This window comes from Bidens hawaiensis, unplaced genomic scaffold (assembly GCF_021521415.1).
Source record: "Bidens hawaiensis isolate Kalapana, Puna unplaced genomic scaffold, B.hawaiensis_p1.1 tig00037622_1, whole genome shotgun sequence".
Lineage (NCBI taxonomy): Eukaryota > Viridiplantae > Streptophyta > Magnoliopsida > Asterales > Asteraceae > Bidens > Bidens hawaiensis.
In genome coordinates, this window is record NW_027505494.1 from 53995 (window position 1) to 60810 (window position 6816).

Below are 6816 nucleotides of genomic sequence, written 5' to 3' on the forward strand. Positions count from 1 at the left end.
CTCAATTGATTGCTTCCTCTCCACCAATAATGCCCACTCCTTCAACCCGTTCTAAAAAAATGGGATTCCGTGTAATAAGCTTTTGATATTCAGCAATTCATGTTAAGAAATAATCGCAAAAATCCAAACACATATCTATCCAGCCATGAGGTAAATCAGCAGCGACTCCACCAATACGAAAAAAATTATGCATCATTCGCATACCAGTGGCAGCTATATGACTTAACTCCAACATAATCACTCTTATATAACTGGCCCTTTTAGGAACTTTAATATTGCCTAATTGCTATGGCGCATTTATAGTATTGCTTATGTGAACATACTAGCTAAATAATCCCAAAGTGTTACATAAGGCAAATATTGTATAATTGTTCGATTTTCCGCAGTTTTTTCCATACTCTGTGTAAATAACCCAATATTGGTTCACAGTCAATAACATCTTCACCATCTGGAGTAACAATGAGTCGAAGAACACCATGCATTGATGGGTGGTGAGGTCCCATATTTACTATCATGAGGTCTTTTCTTGTAGATTCATAGGTTTTTCCTGATTCATTCTTCCATGAATTGCTGAAAGCGAAAAGAAGTTTATCAAACTTTAAGCGAAGAATTCAAATTGACGAGATTTTCTCTCTCGAATATCCAACCGCCCTATTAATTCTTTATAACGTGCTCTATTTTGTTTTGACTAATAAGCCAGCAACCGTTGACATTTTCCAAAAATTTTCCGCAGGCCTCACTGAGATAAATAGTCTTTTTTGTGCAATTCCAAATGTGAAGTCAGTCTCCTTATCTTATTGGTGAAACTTACTACTTGAAATTCAACTGATCCTCTGTTTTCTTTGTTTCCTTCTTGTTCTTTCAAAAGAATTGAAATAAACAAATTTTTTACCATAAAATAATTTGATACTCCCCTTTTTGCAGATATTGATTTTATTGATCAGTAATAATAATGTCATAAATTTTAATGTAGTATACACAACAATCATAATTTCTTTATATTCGTTTTATCAATTAACATTAACCTATTTTTGAGTTCATTTGCCTAGTGATACAAAAAGATGATACCAAAGAGTTTATCTTTTTTATTTATTTATAGCTTTAATTGATACGCCATTTCCTTATTATTTATACTAAAATGGGATGTTGGACAGTATATGTGTGCATCGGGTTACTTGCATATAACATGGATATTTACAGATCACGGACAGTAGAAAAAATGAAAAAATATGATTGATAGAACAACATAATATATAGGAAACTTAAAATTTTCAATTATGGATACATATATATACTTAACATACTAAAGCGGCTCCCATTATTGGTGTCAAACCAATAGCAATTCATACAAGCTAAATCCTCAAATCGATAATTAGGCAAAAAAAAGAACTTTAATTTAATTAATTTATTTTTTTTATGTCAAAATTTTCACTTTCATCCAAAAATTGACTCCAGTTTTTTATCTTGTTCTCCTTGCAAAATAATTGATTTCTATGCACATTATTTTGATTCTTCAAATTGAAAGAAATTAGAATTCTCAATTCTCTACAACGTCTAGACGATAGAATTTTTTCAGGAACAAGCAAATTAGAATTCTTTTTGTCGCTATTTAGAGTTTTTCTTTTATGTCCTGGAATGGATTCATCAAAATTATTCTTAGTAACATTTTGGGGGTTTCGGTATCTTTGATTACTTTGGTTCTTACTTTTATGAACCAATGAAATACCTATGATTTGATACATAAAAAATTGTCCATCATTTTTTACAGATAGACGGCAGGTTCCATAATCAAAATTCTTTTTTTAGTTAATTGTGTAAGATTTAAACGTCTCCTCATTATATCCATATTCATTTCTTTCCATTGAATATAGGATATAGTAATATTTCTTACATTTATGAGGCTAACCAGTAGACCGTAAATCTGGATATTAATCATTATTTTCTGATTCAATGGATTCAAACATCCAGTCCATCTTTATTGCAAAGGAAAATCTCCTTTAAATAATATGTTTAGTTTTTCAATTGATTCTAAAAAAGATTCTTCAATATTATTTTAATTCTTTAGTACAAAATATTGTTTTGAATTGGATGGGCTAAAATTTAAAAAATCCTCACCATCCTGTTGCCTTCCCTTTATATTTTGATTTTCACTAAAATTTGGATTATATTCAAATTAAAAAGAAGTAAGTTGCTTCGGATTTGATATGAGGCGATTTAAGATTAATAATTTTTCATTCATTCTCATCCAATCAAAAAAGAAATTTTTGGAAAAGACCTTTTAGGAATTGATTTTGGAATTTGAATCAATCGGAAGATAAAAAACACCGTTATTATGAATTTTATCCCCTATTTTGGTTTGGTCCTTATTAGTTTCAACCTGAATATTTTATTCAATTTCCAACCCAAATATTTTCTATCTGTATTTTTTTCCATATATATATAATTGTTTTTTCCTAGATAATTCTTGATAGGAATATTTTTGAGTATGTTAAAAATAGGAATATTTTTATTTGTTTCTAATGATGATCTATAAATATAGGCCTTCTTAGTTTCAGAATGAATATAGTTATATGATAAACGATCATATCTATAGTTTTTTTGAAAATTTTCTTCTTTATTTGGTAATAAATAGACTTTCGAGTTTTGTTTTGTTTTTTTTAATAAAAAATAATTGGTCTTTTTCATAGGAATACCATTTCTTTAGATCCTTATTTTGAGAGGTCTGGCATTTCTTTTTTCCAGTTCGCCCTTTTTGTGGGACTAATCTAGACCATGTAATCTGAGATAAATCGTATTGATAATGACATCTTAACTAGTTTTTCCAGGGATTCATTCCATAATTTGGAAGTTGATTTTGTGTTACTTTGGAATCAAATATCCCTTCTCTTCCAAAAAAATCCTTTATGTCATTCTTAAGAAAAAAAAGACGGTCCATTATATTGAAGAATAGATCTTAACTTATTGAAGTGAATAACCTGGGTTTGTGATAATTTTAAAAATACATATTTTTGTGACAAGTAAGATAAATAAAAAAAAATGTGACTTCCCCTTACTATTTCAAAGATTATCAAAAGCCTTTTTTATATTGATAGTCGAAATAAAGTCCATTTTTTTTTCTTTTCTTGATTTGTTTCGTTATTGTCAATGTCTTTCTTAATCATTTTTTTTATTGATTCCATAAAAAGTTGTAGAGCGATTCTGCGCATATTAATGATACATAGAAAGATATTTATGTATATCTTTTCAAATAAAAATTGAACTATTAATTAAATATTTTTTATTTTGAATATTACCAAACTTTTGGCGGTGATTTTCCTTTCTTCTTTTTATTTTTTTTCTTTATTTCTATTTGATTTTTGACTGTGTTTCTTTTATCAATTCTATGTTCCATTTCTTCTTCTGCCTGTGAATAATTTATGAAACCTGTAGATCGATTTTGACTAAGTGTTTCATGAATTCTCGGATTGCTTATTATAGAATCGTTTTCTATTTCAGTTTCATTTGATTTGTATATTTCTCGCGGTATAAATAATGGATTTTTCTTTCCTTTTAAAAGTTCTTTTAGTATTTGTTTTACAAATAAAAATGATTTTTCTTCTTTTTTTTAATTTTTTTAAAGCTCTTCGAACTCTAAAATTAAATTTTCCTATTTTGACTTTATAGTCTATATCTTTCAAAACTGGTTCAAAAAAGGAAGGTGTTTTTCGCGGAGCACCAAAAGGATATTCCGTTCCATTCCAAAAACTGTTAAAAAAAACAAGAATCAAAATCATCTTGTTGCCTTTGATCTCTATCAGAGAGTCGTGGGTTAGATTTGTGCCAAGGTTTCAAACGAAAAGGATATAGGATTATGATCTAATAACCTTCGCTGAACCAATTTTTAGGAAATTCTGTTTTGGAAAATTGAAGACCATCATAGCTACACTTTAGATAAATTTCTCTATTCCAATCTTTGAAATCCTCGTACCATTCCGGAGATTGTCGCAATAAAATACGGCCAATATTCTTAGCTATTATCAATAAGGGTAATTTAATATATCTTCTAAAAATTGACTGAGCTAGTAACAGAACACTTCTTGATTTTTGTGCATATGGAATTTTCTCCCAGAATTCTATTGCGTCTTCATAGTCATTTTTTTTTATTTGGAATTGTTGATTTAAAATCTCTAATTCTGGCTTTTTGCCCGACCAATCTCTAATATAAAAAAAAGTTTCAGTAGGTCAGATATAGGAAAAGGAAAATCTTCCTTTTTTTCCAAAAAAGGGGGGAATGGGGATTTCCTTGAGACGGTCACCAAATAAACATTTTACGCCTTTGAATACGGCTAGAGCTTTTGATTAAGGCTCGACGAAAATCTGGTTCTTCCAAATAACTTATAAAACCCGAATCACTATTAAATTTTTTATAAAGATTAAAATTCTTGAAATTAGACTTCTTAAACTTCTTGTGGAACGAGTTAAAAATGCTATTTGTTTAAATTTTATTGTTCGAAGCTGGTGATCTAGCCCTTGCATTATGCCTTGTTCTTTTCGTCGTTTTATAAAATATTGCTCCAACTTGTTGATTAATTTGTATGACCATTGAGGAAGTTTTTTTACCTATTTCTTTTATTTCAATATATTTGTTTCACGTTTAGGGTTAGTTAGAATTGCATTCAATGAAAACTTTAACATATATTTTGAATCGATTTTGACTTGTTTTTTTTTCTGTTATTTCGATTTTCTGTTCATTTTCTGGAGAATTAGGATAGGGAAGAAGGATACCATGAATTTTATTTAGTTTAGCTGTTTCTGTGCAATTTTCTATCGAAGTTTCATTTATGATTGAAGAAGAAAAACATTTCTTCATTCTTCCACGATACATCCCATTCAAAAATGGATCATACATTTTTACTAGGCAATTTTTTTTGTTTTTGGTTTCAGTATTAGACAATCTAGTCTTTGTTTCAAGTATATTTAGAGAAAAAAATACTGTCTCTAAGGCCTCAATTCTGTTTATCAATTCATTATTTAAGTTGTTATTTTTATCTTTATTGGTATAAAGCCACTCGGCGTATAGTTCATCTGGGGAGATTTTTTCTAATGTAAACAACGATATTCTTCTTGCTACTATTTCCCCAAAAGTTGACAAACTCGGAGGATATGTAAAAGATATTCTTTGTTTTCCATCGCTTATGCATGTATAAAAAAATATTGTGAGGCTTCTTTTCTTACAGAGTTTTTCAATTTTTTATTTATCTTTCTTATGTATCGTAATAGACGAGTCCATCGGTTATAATAAAAAAAAAGTAAGAATAGGTTTATCAAAAAATAAAAGTATTTTTCTTCATCTTTTTTCTTTTTTTTCAAGTTTGAAATTTTCTTGATTCCCAAACATATAATCAACTTCTTCTTTTTTTTTATTCTGACTTTTTAAATTCTGACACGGGGTATTTATTAGATCGAATGTACTTACAAATAGATCGATTTTTCCGTATCCAAACAAATAGCAATCCAATACATTTCATGAATAAAATGTGACCAATTATCCAACCAACAAAACTACTTGTTACAAAAAAAATCTTGCTGTTGCATCGAAACATAAAAATGTTGACTAATCTCGCTAACATTGAGCTTGGTAAAATGAAATGTTTCAATAATTAAAAAATGAGATTATTCAGGAATACACATTGAATGCTGAGATTACGCATAGAACTTCTGGTAGTAGATCCATAATAAAAGAAGTTTTTGTGATTATTGCAGAAGAAATGAAACAAAAGATACGGTAGAGCTAGGAGAGTTATTGTATGAGGTCAACCTAGTGCTAGATGCAGAGGTGCATAATAGATCGATATGAACATTATGAGTTGTCCCGTAATAAAACCAGTTGTTGCTGATACCCTCTTCTCGGCTCCTTCTTCTCCTTCTTCCATAACGTGAGCTCGGAGGAGAAAGAGATAGGAAGGTCCTATGGAGAATGTGGTCAGAAATCCATAATAGAGTCCAACCACAACGACCGAATTGATTATCTTCATGCATAACGATACTAGATTACCTAGTAGAAAAGATTTCAAAATCATCACCAACCTCCCTTTTTCTTTTGTATTACAATTTATGGATTATTATATGATGATTTTGAAACATTCCATATATAGAAAAGAAATAGAAAGAGATAGACTAGAAATGACATATGTTATGTGAATGACACCAAAAGTATATTAAATGACCAAAAGTGTATTAAATGAATGGAATTGGGATATGGATGGAATATAATGAAATAGAGCCACTTTTAGGTTCCCTATGAAACGAGGCATGGAGGGGAGCCACTACGAAGAAGTTCTGGTAGTTACGAAGGAAGCTTAGAGCTCATATTGGTCATGGGTTGAGAACGGGAATGGAACTATTTGAAATCGAATCTCCCGGCTGTTAACCGATTGGTCGTAGGTTCGAATCCTACTTGAGGAGATTTGAAAATCACCGTCAACACCCCGGTGTAGGTCCGGGATACTCCTTTGTTCCATAGCCCTGGGGCTACTTACAACTATCCAATTAAGAATTCTCAGATGTACTAGTACATGCAGTGCATCAAAGTTGCAGTCATCGATACCGAGAGGCCACAATTGCTGCGAGCAAACATATTAATGACGAGGAACGCATTTTTGTTATGCTACTAATACTTGTACTTGCTCTGCTATTCTGCCCCATCCTGGCTGAGGAAGAGTTACGGGCGCGTAAAACAAAAAAAATGTGCATACTATGTGTAATGCTTAACTCATTTACGATAAGTAATAAATAAAAATTCCATTCAATTTCTACAAAAGACCCACACCCAAGCTC

The 6816-nt window shown here is 30.3% G+C and overlaps 1 pseudogene; it reads right to left on the reverse strand.

Moving 5' to 3' along the window:
• Window positions 1–723: 723 nt before the first annotated feature.
• On the reverse strand, window positions 724–4582 carry LOC143613511 (protein TIC 214-like; annotated as a pseudogene).
• Window positions 4583–6816: the final 2234 nt, after the last annotated feature.